The 17,542-nt window shown below is 47.9% G+C and overlaps 1 long non-coding RNA gene across 1 annotated transcript; it reads left to right on the plus strand.

Annotated features, from left to right (window-relative positions):
- Window positions 1-9,132: 9,132 nt before the first annotated feature.
- On the plus strand, window positions 9,133-10,021 carry LOC134396500 (uncharacterized). The gene is made up of 3 exons (XR_010025275.1): window positions 9,133-9,201; window positions 9,554-9,636; window positions 9,938-10,021. It is a non-coding gene; the product is annotated as an uncharacterized LOC134396500 (long non-coding RNA).
- Window positions 10,022-17,542: the final 7,521 nt, after the last annotated feature.

A 17,542-nucleotide genomic window follows, 5' to 3' on the forward strand; every position in this document is an offset into this window, starting at 1 on the left:
AGCCCACGGACACATACCCCTTTCTTCTCATCCATGTGGGAACAAATGATGTCGCCAAGCAGAGCTACGAAGAAATCATTTCAGACTTTGAAGTTCTGGGAAGGAAACTGAAGAACTTTGGGGCCCAGGTAGTTTTCTCATCCATCCTCCCGGTTCTTGGAAGAGGATTAGAAAGGGAAAGAAAAATACTCCGGATGAACGACTGGCTTCGAAGGTGGTGCCGTCGTGAGAATTTTGGATTCTGGGACCACGGGCTACGCTACTTGGAACATGGACTGCTGGCAAGGGATGGGTTGCACCTCACAAGGGCTGGAAAGAATGAGTTCGGCCACAGCATGAAGAACTTCATCAGGAGGGCTTTAAACTGAATCTTACAGGGGCGGGAGACGTAAATTTCGAGGCAACAATGGATGAAGGCCAATGCACCACAGTACAGAGAACAGCTCCAACAGAGTCCCAAAATAGTGTCTGCAACAAGGTAGGAACAAAGCCAGACTATAAAACACATGGTCTTCGATGTCTATATACTAATGCCCAGAGCATGGGAAACAAACAGAATGAACTTGAACTCTTATTACATGAAGGCAAATACGACTTGATAGGTATAACTGAAACTTGGTGGGATGACTCCCATGACTGGAATACAGCAATTGAACGATATAACTTGTTCAAAAAGAACAGAAGAAATGGAAAGGGAGGTGGAGTTGCACTATATGTTAAAAATGCCTATCCCTGCACAGAAATACAGGCGGATGAGATTGGGAGCCCCGTCGAGAGCATCTGGATTAAAATAAATGGGGCTAGGAATAAAAAGAATATGATAATCGGAGTCTACTACCGACCACCCAATCAAGGAGAAGACGAGGACGAAACTTTTGAGAAAGAAATTGCCAGTGTTTCAAGGAAGTGTGATGTAGTAGTGATGGGGGACTTCAGTTACCCTGATATCTGTTGGGAGACCATTACTGCCAAAAGCGGCCCTTCCAAGAAATTCCTGACATGTATGGGTGATAACTTTCTCCTACAGAAAGTGGTGGAAGGAACTAGAGGATCGGCAATCCTTGACTTGTTATTGACCAATAGGGATGACTTAGTGGATAAAGTGGCAGTTACGGGAACTCTGGGGGAAAGTGACCACGTCATACTTGAATTCTTGATTATGAAGGAGACAAAAGTCGAGCGTAGCCATACATGTACTCTGGATTTTAGGAAAGCTGATTTTAATAAACTCAGAACTATAATAAGTAAGGTCCCGTGGCAAGGGAGCCTAAAGAGAAAAGGAGTGCAGGATGGGTGGGAGTATCTAAAAAATGAAATTTTAAAGGCACAGTTACAAACAATTCCAACAAGGAGAAAAGATAGAAGACAACAGATGAACCAATGTGGCTCCACAAAAAGCTTATTGATGACCTGAAAACAAAAAGGGATACATATAGGAAGTGGAAGGAAGGCCAGGCTACAAAAGAAGAGTACAGACAAGTGGCGCAGAAGTGCCGAAATGGCGTCAGGAAGGCTAAAGCTGTGAATGAGCTGAGATTAGCGAGGGATGCTAAAAGCAATAAAAAGGCTTTCTTCAGATACGTGAGTAGTAAAAGACAGAGGAAAGAAATGGTGGTTCAACTGCTTAATGAGGATGGCAAATTGATAACAGACGACAAAGAAAAGGCTGAAGTGCTCAATTCCTACTTTGCCTCGGTCTTCTCCCAAAAGCGGGTCTATGACCCCCCTGGAAAAAGTGAAGCAGAAGTTGAGGGGGCAGGATTGCAGTTTGAGATTGATAAACAAATGGTCAAAGAACACCTAATTTCCCTGAATGAGTTCAAATCTCCAGGGCCCGATGAACTGCATCCAAGAATAATGAAGGAGCTAGCGGAAGAACTCTCAGAACCTTTATCTATTATCTTTGCAAAATCATGGAAGACGGGTGAGGTGCCGGACGACTGGAGGAGGGCTAACGTCCCTATCTTCAAAAAGGGCAAAAAGGAGGAACCTGGGAACTACAGACCAGTCAGTCTGACATCCATCCCTGGGAAAATTCTGGCGCAGATTATAAAGAAGTCAATCTGTAAACACCTTGAAATCAATGCAGTGATTACTAGAAGCCAACATGGATTTGTCAGGAACAAGTCCTGTCAGACTAATTTGATCTCATTTTTTGATAGGATAACCTCCCTTGTGGACTGTGGGAATGCTGTGGATGTCATATATCTTGACTTCAGCAAAGCTTTTGACAAAGTACCACATGACATTCTGATTAACAAACTAGCTAAAAGTGGGCTAGATGGAACAACTATTAGGTGGATCCACAGTTGGCTACAGAATCGGACTCAAAGAGTACTTATCAATGGAACCTTCTCAAACTGGGGAGAGGCAACGAGTGGGGTGCCGCAGGGCTCAGTCCTGGGCCCAGTGGTCTTCAACATTTTTATTAATGATTTGGATGAGGAGGTGCAGGGAACGCTGATCAAATTTGCAGATGACACAAAATTGGGTGGGATAGCTAATACCCTGGAAGACAGAAACAAACTTCAAAGTGATCTTGATAGGCTGGAGTGCTGGGCTGAAAACAATAGAATGAAATTTAATAGGGATAAATGCCAAGTTCTACATTTAGGGAATAGAAACCAAATGCACAGTTACAAGATGGGGGACACTTGGCTCAGCAATACTACAAACGAGAAAGATCTTGGAATTGTTGTAGATCACAAGCTGAATATGAGCCAACAGTGTGATGTGGCTGCAAGAAAGGCAAATGCTATTTTGGGCTGCATTAATAGAAGTATAGCTTCCAAATCACGTGAGGTACTGGTTCCTCTCTATTCGGCCCTGGTTAGGCCTCATCTAGAGTATTGCGTCCAGTTCTGGGCTCCACAATTCAAGAAGGACGCAGACAAGCTGGAGCGTGTTCAGAACAGGGCAACCAGGATGATCAGAGGTCTAGAAACAAAGCCCTATGAAGAGAGACTGAAAGAACTGGGCAGGTTTAGCCTGGAGAAGAGAAGATTGAGGGGAGACATGATAGCACTCTTCAAATACTTAAAAGGTTGTCACACAGAGGAGGGCCAGGATCTCTTCTCGATCCTCCCAGAGTGCAGGACACGGAATAACGGGCTCAAGTTAAAGGAAGCCAGATTCCGTCTGGACATCAGGAAAAACTTCCTGACTGTTAGAGCAGTGCGACGGTGGAATCAGCTACCTAGGGAGGTGTGGGCTCTCCCAGACTAGAGGCATTCAAGAGGCAGCTGGACAACCATCTGTCAGGGATGCTTTAGGGTGGATTCCTGCATTGAGCAGGGGGTTGGACTCGATGGCCTTGTAGGCGCCTTCCAACTCTGCTATTCTATGATTCTATGATTCTATCTCACTTCTCACTAAATAACTGACACAGGGGAGAACCCTTAGAAGAGTTGGGAGAATGAGATGACGTCATAATCACATTCATCTTTCACCTCAGGGAATGTACTTGGCGGAATGAATTTGACGAACTGACTTCACCTATAGGAGCCTCCCCAGTCCTTCAGATTGAAATCCCACTCATGCCCCCCTCCCCGCAATATCCATCAAGTTGGTGGAACCAAGGCAGGGTCTTCTTGGTGGGGTCTCCGACACCGTTGAACTGCCTCCCATGATAACTTCACTTAGCTCCCTTCATTAGGTGTTTTTAAAATGTTTTGAAAAAACTGATTGTTCTCATCTTTATTTTTCACTGATTTAGTCGAAGTTGGCCCATTGCTTGAACATCTGACATTTAACACACACAATCTCAAAAGAGCCCTATGAGCACCGTTGTAATAAAAACAACCGGGGATAAAGGTATCCAGGTAATCAGACTAATGTGTGCCCCTAAGATCAGTCCATTTTAATGAATTTTAACACCCTTCTCAGGACCCCGGAGTTCTGCTGCATTTCCCCATGAGACAATTCAAGCGCAGCCTGGTCTTACCCATGTGGTTTGCTCAGAAGTAAAGAGTTCCACAGATTGAAGTGAGACATAGTTTTGGTTGAGGGTGTCCTGGGTGGTGACGGCCTCCAATCACCTGCTGTGTCAGGTGCGCAGAATAAGGACCAGTACAGGTGAGCCCAGCCACAGGGACCAGGTGAGATCAGCCACAGGGAAACCAGGGAACAGAATCATAGAATGGCAGAGTTGGAAGGGACCTACAGGGCCATCGAGTCCAACCCCCTGCTCAGTGCAGGAATCCACCCTAGATGGACGACACTCAACACCCACCCAAAGCAGTACATTCTCGGTTATTTAGCACTGTAGGCCTCAGACCACGCAAGCATGACAGACATTCCGTTTCCCCAAACCCACTGAGACATGCAGATTTGACCAAGGGTCCATCTAGTTGTTGTTGATATTATTATATTTATTTGCATCCTGCCTTTTGCCCAATACCGGGCCTCAAGGCAGCCTTACAAAATTTAAAATGTATACATTGTAAACCTAGGAAAAGAAATGTACTAAAATTGAAATAATAATGCAATATTAAAACATTAAATGTTTAAAACACATGACGATTTAAAGGCCTTAACACAGACGGAGGACCAGATTATTCTCCAAAGGCCTGCTGGAACAAAGAAGGTTTTGCCTGCTTCCGAAAGCACATCCAGGAGGGAGCCAGCCAGCCCAGGTTCCCCGGGAAGAGAGGTCCGAAGCCCTGGAGCCCTAGTTCTGCATTCCCTCCTCCTACCATGGCCCCCCACCTGTCAAAATGTCCTCCTCCTTGGGGGGAATTTCACGCAGTTTGAGCAAAACCAGAGCAGAGTCTTCATGGCCAGCTTCCTCCTGGGATCCTCAGGGGAGGAAAAATCGGCCGCCAGGAGAACCCCCCCCAAACCCCCATCTGTTGCAAGAGCCAGGAAACCGGTATCTCTCCAGATATTTTGGACTGCAACTCCCATAATTCAAAGCTGTCTGGGGTTCAGGGGACTTGTAGTCCAGAACATCTGGAGGGCACAACCCAGCCCTTCCTCTATCCTGATGTGACGCAGTCCCAGCCCTTCTCTGGGAATCCTCTGAGGTCGGCAGCTACTTGGGACGTCTGGAAGAGGAGGGGTGGGGTGGGGGGAGAACGCCGTTCCTTCGGACCTTGCGGGTCTTCTTGCCTCCCTCCGTGACTGGGGAGTGGGGCGGATCTCGCTTGTTCCGGGCATCCCTTTCTGTTCCGGAGGTAGTTTGGGAAGTTCTGGGGTTCGCAGTGACACAATGTCGCCCTGGTTTCAGCCCCGCGATAGTGTTCCCGAGCGTCGCCAGCACACGGCCCCGGCTCTTGGCCCTTCCCGTCCCCCGCCCCGGGGCTTCGCGACCCCCAGCTGCTGCGAAACATCTGGCTGGATCCGGTCTGGGCGGAGAGATGCTGCTGGCGCCCGCGGGGCTTCCGAAGGGTTAAAAGGACGGATCTGGATTCCTAGAGAGGAAGAGAATTGGGGGTGGGAGGGGTGGCCCCTCCCCCTTAAATCCCTTCCTGTGCTGGCTCCTCCCCCCATGGAGGGCGGAGTCTCTTCTCTCCTTCTCCCGCCAGGCCAGGTGAGTCCCCTCCAGCCTCACCTGGGCATTTGAGGGGGGTCGCGGAGTCCCAGGGCTGCGGGGTGGGGGGCCGGGAAAGACACGGGGGCAGATGACCCCCCCAGGGAAGAGGCAGTGGGGGAGGCTGCCCAACTCAAACCGCATCCAGCCCATGGAGAGAGAAAAGGAAGGATGGGGGGTCGTTAGACGAAAAGGTGGGGAGGGGGCGTTAAAGAGGAACGGTTGGGGGGCTTGTTAGCCTATTAGGGAGGCTTGGGGGCTGGAGAGAGGGAGGGCAGGCCCCGTCCCCAGAAGGGGGCTAGTGCTGCGGACCCCTGCCACTGCGTTCCCTCCAGGTTGTTTGGACTGCAGCTCCCATCATCCCCGTCCAGCAGGTCGGTGGGAAGGCCCCAGGCTGGAGAAGGCTGCCCCACATCATAGTCTATGCACAGGCATTTTCCGGGGCGGGGGGGAGGCTTCTTCCTCTGCTGCTCTCTGCAAAGCCAGGAGGCCCCTTTGGATCTGGAGGAGGGGGGAGGTTGGCTTTAAGCATCCGAAATGTTGGGAAAGATGCAGCGGAGGCTGTTTGGGGATGAGAGTTGGGGGGGGGGGGCAGATTCTTTCCAGAGGACCTGAAGCATTGAGAAAGCCGTGGAAAGGCAAGACAGAGTTGGCCTCATGAAAAGTAGGTGGGGAGAAGGAACTGGGGGGTGGGGGTGGGGACCCCAACAAAGCACAGGCAACGGATTCGAGGGGTTTCTTTGGCACACAAGGTTTGGGGGCTGCTTGGAAGCCACAGATGGTCAACGGTGGGAACAGGATACGACCCCAGGTGAGGCTTGGATCTGCTCTGGGGCCCTTCCAGCACTGCAGCTCTTTCTTGTGAGCGGAATTGAGGGTCTTTCGCCTTTACAGGGACGCTGCAGGGTCCGTGCAGCTCAGGCCGGGGAGGAGATACTGCAATCCGCCATTACAAAGCAGTTATTGGGGGCGTTCATAAAATCAAAAATGCCTCATCAATCCTGCTGAAATTTGTATGTACCAGAAAGAAATGTTGGTTTTACAGACCCCGAAGATGTCAAGAAGATTGGTGAAGGATTGAGGGAAGGAGGGCAGTTTAAAGCACAAAAGGAAACAACCCCTCTCTGAATCTAAATCTCCTTGCTAACAAAGGCTGGCCAGGACATGTGCTCACGAGTTCTGAAGTCAGGAAATCCTCGGCCCTTCATCCAGCGGTGGGGTCTTCTTCCTCCCGCCTTCCAGCTGGTGGGATGGCTTTTCTTTTTTCCAAAATTCCCTTCAGTTGATTTTTAATGCATATTTCTTTGCCCCGTTAGAGTGAATACAGAGGCCTCCATAGTGCCGTTCCGCCCCTCTCTCCTGCCTCTGTTGATGACGCCCGCACAGTTAACAAGCACAAAACAGGAGACCTTTAAAATGATCATGTAATTATAAATATAAACTCAGGAATAATGGGCCCAAGTGACAGGAAGCCAGATTGCAGTTGGACATCAGGGGCAGATCTACACCAAGCAGGATATGACAATTTGAAAACATTTGCAAAACACTTCTTTTCTTTTCAAGGTTCTTTTCAGGAGAAGCTTCTCAGGGAGACTTGTTAGGGACTCTTAGAGTCTGTAGAGCTCTCTGTATTTATGGTACTTAAGTTCTGGGAAATTTGAGGGTCAGTGTAGTGAGTGGTGTCTTTAGAGTGTGGTGTGCACGTAGTGGAAGTATATTAATCAATACTGAGAATAAAGAAAGCTCAAGCGTGATTGTGTGAGAAAAAGGAAAGCCCGAATGTGAATGAGTGACCGGATTGTATGAAAGGTTTCAAAAAGGTTTCTAAATGTTATTATTTGAAACAAAGCTTATGAACTTTTAAAAATAAATTTTGATTGTTTTGTTTTTAAACTACCACAAAAGTCCCACGTGTCTGTTTGGCATTTATCATCTTAAGTTTACACAAACAGCCCCTACTCTGACAATCATTCACCTCAGCAGATATAACTCACAGCACATTATATTATATATATTAAAATCCATTCTCCATTTTTAACCCCTTTCTCCACATAGTTTGGAGGAAGGAGGGTTTTATCCCTTGCCTCAGGCGTATCAAGCGGTGGTGCTTAGCTTGAGCAGGGAGCAGCCTCGGCCGGGTCTGGTGTTCAGAGCCTGTGTCATGGCAGGCCCCTTCCAACTCTACTATTCTATGATTCTATGAAAAGGGCAGCATGGCTTTGAAAGTGTTTCATCATTATGCTTTTAGCCGAGCTGGGGGGGGGGGGCATGTTTTGCCTACCGTAGGAGGCTTGGAGGAGGCAGGTGAGCTCCAGGTGGGCTTGGGAGGGGGAGGGGGAAGTGGGGAGGGGAAGTGGGGGCTGCAATGCAAAACCCCTCCAGGCCGGCAGAAAAGGGAGGGGAGAGAGCAGAGCAGAGAGCAGAAGCCCCTCAGAGGAGCCCTGAGGCTGGGTCAGGCCAAGGTGGGCCCATCCAGTCCAGCACTCTGCTCACACAGGGGCCCATCATCTCCAGGACATGATGCAACAGCACCCTCCCACCCATGTTCCCCAGCAACTGGGGGGGCACAGGCTTATTGCCTCTGATACTGAAGGTAGCACACAGCCATCAGTAGTAGCACACAGCCATCAATATTATTATTATTATTATTATTATTATTATTATTATTATTATTTATATAGCACCATCAATGTACATGGTGCTGTACAGATTACACAGTAAAAAGCAAGACCCTGCCGCATAGGCTTACAATCTAATAAAGTTGTAGTAAACAATAAGGAGGGAAAGAGAATGCAAACAGGCACAGGGAAGTGTAAACAGGCACCGGGTAGGGTGAAGCTAACAGTATAGAGTCAGAACAAACTCAATATTTAAAAGCTGTAGGGAAAATAAAAGTTTTTAGATGAGTTTTAAAAGCTGTGATTGAGTTTGTAGTTCTCAAGTGTTCTGGAAGAGCATTCCAGGCGTAAGGGGCAGCAGAAGAAAAAGGACGAAGCCGAGTAAGGGAAGTAGAGGCCCTTGGGCAGGCGAGAATCATGGCATCAGAGGAGCGGAGAGCACGAGCGGGGCAATAGTGTGAGATGAGAGAGGAGAGATAGGCAGGAACTAGACCGTGAAGAGCTCTGAAGGTCAGCAGGAGAAGTTTATATTGGATTCTGGAGTGAATTGGAAGCCAAGGAAGAGATTTCAGAAGTGGAGTGACCTGGTCAGAGCGGCGGGCCAAGAAGATGATCTTAGCGGCAGAGTGGTGGACAGAGACCAGCGGACTGATGTGAGACGAAGGAAGGCCAGAGAGAAGAAGGTTGCAGTAGTCCAACCGAGAGATAACCAGTGCGTGAACGAGAGTCTTGGCAGAAGAGACAGACAAAAATGGTCGAATCCTGGCAATATTATACAGGAAGAAAAAACAGGATTTAGCTACTGCCTCAATATGAGGAATAAAGGAGAGCGAGGAATCAAATATAAAGCCTATAAATATAATACTAACCAGTATTATTCCTTATCTAATCCTTCTCCCCATTGCATGTCCTGGATCCTCATTGCTGTTTCAGGAGCAGGGCCTGTTGCAGAACTGAGCATTGGTTTCTCTGGGGCAGAGAAGGCTCCACACAGACCCAGTTCAGAATGAAGAAGGATCATTGAGGAGGCTGACTGAAGAGCCCCCGTGCAGGGTGAGGATCAAGGAGGCCTATTCCCTCTCTGGAGTGTGCCCGGAATCTGTGGCACCCTTTTAAGTTCCTCTAAATAGTTTTGGTTGTTGGGGGAGGGACACTTAAATTAAACCTTGCTTAGAGTCCAGAAAACGTGTATCTTTTCAGCATGTGAAGACATTCTACATGGAAACCTGTATTGTGGTTTCTGGGTAAGAACCTAAATGGGGAGAGACGTGTGTTTTCACACAAGAGAAATTCAAACACCTGAGCGTAAACAGCGGAGGTTGTAATGCCGTTTTCCCTGCTTGGACGTGCATCGTTTCAAGGCAACCGAACGCTCTGGGCTTCCTGCCATCTTTGTCTCCCACAGGTGAAGTCATGATGCTGGCAGTCGGTACCCCATCATCTCTTTCTGGTGGCGAAGGGGGAACGGAGGCCGTGGGACCCCATGAGGTAGGGGGACGATCTCTGGGGAGAAGGGCAAGGGGCGGCCTGGGGGTCTCTGGGCTCTGCTCACCTCCCTGGGACTGAACACGTCACTTTCCTCTTTGCTTCTGTCAATGCGGCCGTGTTGAATGGCTTTGAGTGGCCCTCAGGAAGGTTTCATGAGGTTCCCCCCCATCTTTTCGGGGGTGTTTAGAACGGAGCCTGTACAGTGGCTGAGAATCATCACCGTTCCGCTCACCTGCTGTTCTGGATTTCGCTTGTCTGTAATCTTCATGCTCTCTCTGAGGAGGAAACGTTTCCCTTTCAGGGTCTGGTGAGCTTTGAGGAGCTGTCTGTGTCTTTCACGGAGGAGGAGTGGGCGCTGCTGGATCCGGACCAGAGAGCTCTGCATCACGAAGTCACGGAGGAGATCTGTGGGATCGTGGCCTCTCTGGGTAAGGCTCTGTCTTTCCCTAGTTGGTAATAATATATTCTTCAAAAATGCAATAAACTGATTTTAGCACGTTCAGCCAATCTTCCAATCTAACAAGATGTATCTATTTTTATTGACTAAGACTGCAATCCTATGTCTGTTTAGAAAGAAAAGACTCCAGGCTGCAGGGTTTAAGGAGTGCCCTGATGCAGGATCAGAAAGTTTTTCCTGATGTCCATCTGGGATCAGGCTTCCTGTAACTTGAGCCCATTATTCTGTGTCCTGCACTCTGGGATGTTGGAGAAGAGATCCTGGGCCTCCTCTGTGTGCATCCTTCTTGAAATATGGTACCCAGGACTGGACGCAATACGCTAGATGAGGCCTAACCAGGTCCGAATAGAGAGGAACCAGTACCTCGCACTATTTGGAAGCTCTACTTCTATTAGGAAAGGAAAGGAACCTCTCCTGCAAGCACTGAGTCATTGGAGGGACGCCAGCTTTTGTTGACATTTTTTGGCAGCCCTTAAGCGGGGTGGTTTGTTATAGCCTTCCCCCGCCATTAATGCAGCATTTCCCCCGCCATTAATAGCATTTGCCTTTCTTGCAGCCACATCACAATGTTGGCTCATATTCAGCTTGTGATCTACAACAATTCCAAAATCATTCTCATTTGTAGTATTGCTGAACCAAGTATCCCCCATCTTGTAACTGTGCGTTTCGTTTCTTTTTCCTAGATGTAGAACTTGGCATTTATCCATATTAAATTTCATTCTGTTGTTTTCAGCCCAGCACTCCAGCCTATCAAGATCCCTTTGAAGTTTGTTTCTGCCTTCCAGGGTATTAGCTATCCCACCCAATTTTGTGTCATCTGCTAATTTGATAAGCATTCCCTGCACCTCCTCGTCCAAATCATTAATAAAAATGTTGAAGAGCACTGGGCCCAGGACTGAGCCCTGCGGCACCCCGCTCGTTGCCTCTCCCCAGTTTGAGAAGGTTCCATTGATAAGTACTCTTTGATTCCAATTCTGTAGCCAACTGTGAATCCACCTAATAGTTGTTCCCACTTTTAGCTAATTTGTTAATCAGAATATCATGGGCCACTTTGTCAAAAGCTTTGCTGAAGTCAAGATATATTACGATCAGAGCATTCCCATGGTCCATAAGTGAGGTTAACCGATCAAAAAACAAGATCAAATTAGTCTGGCAGGATTTGTTTCTTTGTCGTCAGTTATCTATGTGCCATCCTCATTAATCAGTTGAACCACCATTTCTCTCCTCTGACTTTTACTATTCCCTTATCTGAAGAAAGCCTTTTTATTGCTTTTAGCATCCCTTGCTAATCTCAGTTCATTCTCAGCTTTAGCCTTCTTGTTCACTGTTGCATGTTGTCCCCTGTAATTCTTCCTCTGCAGACTGTCCTCCAGTCTCAGCCTCCAGTAGCTGAAAGCGGTTGCTTAACTCTAATGCTTCCACCGGTACAGAATGCCTTCTAGTTCTGCTGCTCCTGTCACTCTTTTCCAGGGTGTTTCCTCTTCATTTGGCTTTCCTCCCCTCAGCATCCTCCACTTCTGCTCCCGTTGGCTGCTGCTCTTCAATCTCTTGTGCTTCTTGTTGCTGTTGCAGTTCCACTGTTCTGTCTAAGAACTCCTCGTCTTCTCTTATTTCTTGGAGGGTGGACATTCGCCGCTCAAGTCCTCTCACTATTTCTTCCAATAACGTCACCAGCTTGCACTGGTTGCAGGTGTCCTCCATGTCGACCTCAGGCAGGAACACGAACATTGCACACCCTTTGCAGGTCACCACCTCTAAGGACACCTTTCCGTCCATATTGTCTATTTCTGTTTTTTCCCCCCCTTCCTGATTATAGTGGAATTGCCTGTGCTTTGTCCTGACCTCTCCAGAGATGCTTTTCCAGCTTCTAGTTTAGCTGCGCCAGCAGCTCTTCTCTGCTTCTGCTCTTCTTGGAGTCGGGAAGCCAAATGAGGTCACTGGGCGGCTGACAACAGTCAGCAATCAAACCAATCAGGTCCATCTACTCCAGCACTCTGTTCACACAGTGGCCAACCAGCCATCCGCCAGGGATGAAAAAGCAGGACATGGTGCACCCTCCCACCCATGTTCCTCAGCAACTGATGCAGACAGGTTATTGCCTCAAGTACTGGAGATAGCACACAACCATCAGGGCTAGTAGCCATGGATAGCCTTCGCCTCCAATAATTTATCCAACCCCCTTTTAAAGCCATCTGAATTGCTGGCCATCACTACATCTTGTGGTAGTGAGTTCCTTAATTTAACTCTGCACTGTGTGAAGAAGTCCTTCCTTTTATTTGTCCTGAATCTCCCACCCATCAGCTTCATGGGATGACCCCACTGGGTTCTAGCGTTTTGAGAGAGGAGAAAAATGTCTCCCTGTCCACATTCTCCACACCTCTATCAGGTCTCCCCTTAGCCTCCTTTATCCCAAGCTAAACAATCCCAGTTGTTGTAAGCTTTCCTCATAGGGGAGATGCTCCAGCCCCTTCATCATTTTAGTTGCCCTTTTCTGCACTTTTTCCAGCGCTATAATATCCTCTTTTAGGTGTGGTGACCAGAACTCTACACAGTATCCTAAGTGTGGTTGCACCTTAGGTTTGTATGATACTGGGCAGTACGATACTGGCCGTTTTATTATCAATTCCTCTTCTTATCATGCCTAACATGGAGTTTGCCTTCTTTACAGCGGCCGCGCACTGGGTGGGCCTTTTCATCAAGCTATCCACCCCAACCCCAGGATCTCTTTCGTTTTCGGTCGCCACCAGCTTAGATCTGATGGACCAGGAGAGAATAAGAACAGGAGCAACGCACAAGATGACCAGTAAACCCTCTGCTTTTCATGGCCACAGTGAAACCCCAGTACAGGAAAACTTAGCTGAACGAATGCAAATAAATCAGTATTCTGTGCATAGGACAATCTTTGATTCTCAATCAAGTCTTAAAAGCCGTTGTAAAACTCACACAGATGACGACTCGTTAAAACGCTTGGAGTGTGGAAAGAGCTTCACTAGAAGCACACAGCTTAGTTGTCATCAGAGAAGTCACACGGGGAAAACCATATGAATGTGCAGAGTGTGGACAGTGCTTCAGTCACAGGGCAAGCCTCACTTCTCATCAAATATAAACTCAGGAATAATGGGCCCAAGTGACAGGAAGCCAGATTGCGGCTGGACATCAGTGGCAGATCTACACGAAGCAGGATACGACACTTTGAAAACGTTTGCCAAACAGTATATGGAGTGTGTCCTGGGCCTCAACTGTTGTCACTACTGTTATAAACCGTTTTAAAGCAGTAGTGTAGATCCTGCCCAGGAAAAGCTTCCTGACTGTTAGAGCAGTACAACAATGGAACCAGTGACCTAGGGAGGTGGTGGGCTCTCCCACACTAGAGGCCTTCAAGAGGCAGCTGGACAACCATCTGTCAGGGATGCTTTAGGGCAGATTCCTGCACTGAGCAGGGGGTTGGACTCGATGGCCTTAAGGAGCCCCTTTCAACTCTACTATTCTATGATTCTATGAAAAGGGCAGCATGGCTTTGAAAGTGGGTGACCATTATGCTTTTAGCGGAGCCAGGAGGGGGGGCATGTTTTGGCTACCATAGGAGGCTTGGAGGAGGCAGGTGAGCTCCAGGTGGTCTTGGAAGGGGGAGTGGGGAGGCGGGTGGGGAAGTGGGGGCTGCAATGCAAAACCCCTCCAGGCCGGCAGAAAAGGGAGGGGAGAGAGCAGAGCAGAGAGCAGGAGCCCCTCAGAGGAGCCCTGAGGCTGGGTCAGGCCAAGGTGGGCCCATCCAGTCCAGCACTCTGCTCACACAGGGGCCCATCAGCTCCAGGACATGATGCAACAGCGCCCTCCCACCCATGTTCCCCAGCAACTGGGGGGGGGCACGGGCTTATTGCCTCTGATACTGGAGGTAGCACACAGCCATCAGGGCTAGTAGCCAGGGATCGCCTTCGCCTCCAGGGATTTATATTGGTGGCCATCACTAATTTGGATGGCTTTAAAGGCAGCTGGATAAAGCAGATGTGATCAGATCTGGCAACCGGAAGACTTTGCATAGGACAGAAAGAGAGAAATGACTTCTGGAACTTCCGACAGTAACATTTGTTTGGGGTTGTAAAACCACGCAGTCTGAAACCACCCACCACCCGAAACCACCCCACCCACTTCACTCGGCCCATCAACTTCAAAGGGAGGATGGGGGAGTCTTGTGAACCCATTCAGTCTGTCAGGCTGACTGCCTCGGATACTGGAAACAGCACAAAGACATCAGGGTTAATAGCCATTGAACTGACGGAAGAGGAGCCCTGATGCTGGATCAGAATCATAGAATAGATTGGAAGGGGCCTACAAGGCCATCGAGTCCAACCCCCTGCTCAATGCAGGAATCCACCCTAAAGCATCCCTGACAGATGGTTGTCCAGCTGACTCTTGAAGGCCTCTCGTGTGGGAGAGCCCACAACCTCCCTAGGTGACTGGTTCCATTGTCGTACTGCTCTAACAATCAGAAAGTTTTTCCTGATGTCCAGCTGGAATCTTTGTTGTTGTTTATTTGTTCAGTCATTTCCAACTCTTCGTGACTTCATGGACCAGCCCACGCCAGAGCTTTCTGTCGGCTGTTGCCACCCCTAGCTCCCCCAAGGTCAAGTCTGTCACCTCCAGAATATCATCCATCCATCTTGCCCTTGGTCGGCCCCTCTTCCTTTTGCCTTCCACTTTCCCTAGCATCAGCCTCTTCTCCAGGGTATCCTGTCTTCTCATTATGTGGCCAAAGTACTTCAGTTTTGCCTTTAATACCATTCCCTCAAGTGAGCAGTCTGGCTTTATTTCCTGGAGTATGGACTGGTTTGATCTTCTTGCAGTCCAAGGCACTCTCAGAATTTTCCTCCAGCACCCCAGTTCAAAAGCCTCTATCTTCCTTCGCTCAGCTTTCCTTATGGTCCAGCTCTCGCAGCCATAGGTTACTACGGGGAATACCATTGCTTTAACTATGCGGACCTTTGTTGTCAGTGTGGTGTCTCTGCTCTTAACTATTTTATCAAGATTTGTCATTGCTCTCCTCCCAAGAAGTAAACGTCTTCTGATTTCCTGGCTGCAGTCAGCGTCTGCAGTAATCTTTGCGCCCAGAAATACAAAGTCTGTCACTGCCTCCACGTTTTCTCCCTCTATTTGCCAGTTATCAATCAAGCTAGTTGCCATAATCTTGGTTTTTTGGAGGTTTAACTGCAACCCGGCTTTTGCACTTTCTTCTTTCACCTTTGTCATAAGGCTCCTCAGCTCCTCCTCGCTTTCAGCCATCAGAGTGGTGTCATCTGCATTTCTGAGATTGTTAATGTTTCTTCCTGAGATTTTAACTCCAGCTTTGGATTCGTCAAGCCCAGCACGTCACATGATGTGTTCTGCATACAAGTTGAATAGGTAAGGTGAGAGTATACAGCCCTGCCGTACTCCTTTCCCAATCTTAAACCAGTCCGTTGTTCCGTGGTCTGTTCTTACCGTTGCTACTTGTTTGTTATACAGATTCCTCAGGAGGCAGACAAGATGACTTGGTATCCCCATACCACCAAGAACTTGCCACAGTTTGTTATGATCCACACAGTCAAAAGCTTTAGAATAATCAATAAAACACAAATAGATGTTTTTCTGGAACTCCCTGGCTTTCTCCATTATCCAGCGGTTATTGGCAATTTGGTCTCTAGTTCCTCTGCCTTTTCTAAACCCAGCTTGTACATCTGGCAATTCTCGCTCCATGAATTGCTGGAATCTACCTTGCAGGATCTTGAGCATTACCTTGCTGGCACATTGCTTGTTTAAAAATAATTCCTTATCTCTTCTGGCTAACCTCTGGAATTTTGCATTTAATTGCGCATATCTCCCCCTATCACTGTTGCTTTTTGCTTTCCTTCTTTCTTGGGCTACTTCCAGTGTCTCAGCAGACAGCCATCTTGCCTTCTTGGTTTTCTTTTTCTTTGGGACTTTTTTGTTGCCACCTCTTGGACAATGTTGCGAACTTCTGTCCATAGTTCTTCCGGGACCCTGTCTACTAAATCTAGTCCCTTAAATATATTCTTCACTTCCACTGCATATTCATTAGGAATATTAGTGAGCTCATATCTAACTGATCTGTGGGTATTTCCTATTCTCTTTAGTTTGATTCTAAATTGTGCAATTAGAAGTTCGTGATCTGAACTACAGTCAGCTCCAGGTCTTGTTTTTACTGTCTTTATAGATGTCCGCCACCTTTGGCTGCAAAGGATGTAGTCAATCTGATTTCGGTGTCAGCCATCTGGTGAAGTCCATGTATAAAGCCGTCTTTTCGGTTGTTGGAAGAGAGTGTTTGTTATGCACAGTGAGTTGTCCTGGCAAAATTCTATCAGCCTATGTCCCGCTTCATTTTGTTCTCCTAGTCCATGCTTACCTGTAATTCCAGATGTCATTTGACTGCCCACCTTAGCGTTCCCGTCTCCTGTAATGAAAATAACATCTCTTTTTGGTGTGTTATCCAGTAGGTGCTGCAGATCCTCATAGAACTGATCTATTTCTGCTTCTTCAGCATCTGTGGTTGGGGCATATATTTGGATCACTGTGATGTTAAATGGCTTACTCTGAATTCGAATTGAGATCATTTTATCATTTTTTGGATTGTATCCAAGCACTGCTTTAGCCACTTTATTATTAATTATGAAGGCTACTCCATTTCTTCTGTGATCCTCTTGTCCACAGTAGTAGATCTGGTGGTGATCTGATGTGAAGTGGCCCATTCCAGTCCATTTCAGTTCACTGACACCCAATATATCTATATTTAATCTTGACATCTCACCAATAACCAGATCCAATTTGCCCTGGCTCATAGATCTTACATTCCAGGTTCCTATGGTGTGTTCATCTTTAGAACATCGGATTCGTCGTTCATCACCAGCACCGTCGGCCGCTAGCCGTCCTTTCGGCTTTGAGCTAGCTGTGTCATCCCATCTATTGAGCCTGTTATTCCGTGTCCTGCACTCTGGGAGGATCGAGAAGAGATCCTGGCCCTCCTCTGTGTGACAACCTTTCAAGTATTTGAAGAGTGCTATCATGTCTCCCCCCAGCCTTCCCTTCTCCAGGCTAAACATGCCCAGTTCTTTCAGTCTCTCTTCATAGAGCTTTGTGTAAGGAGTATTTCATAACTATTGATGTACATGGTGCTGTACAAAGTAAAAGAATATAACAGCTGAGGACTAGAACCCGGATCCTCGGAGTCCTAACCCAGCACTCTAACCTCGTTGGCGCTCTGTGTATGTGAGACTTAACATGAAGTCAGCAGCAGAAGGGGTCAAGGAGATGGGACTTTCCTGAGACAGGAAAGGTGGTGCCGGAGGACTGGAGGCTCAAGGGAAGGCTTGAGGGAGGGAGTGTCTGTGGAGGGGGAGGGGTCATTCAGGGCAGGCCTGTGACCGGGAGGCTGCGTCTTCAGCCCCTCAACCAAGCTTT

This window comes from Elgaria multicarinata, chromosome 3, assembly GCF_023053635.1.
Source record: "Elgaria multicarinata webbii isolate HBS135686 ecotype San Diego chromosome 3, rElgMul1.1.pri, whole genome shotgun sequence".
Lineage (NCBI taxonomy): Eukaryota > Metazoa > Chordata > Lepidosauria > Squamata > Anguidae > Elgaria > Elgaria multicarinata.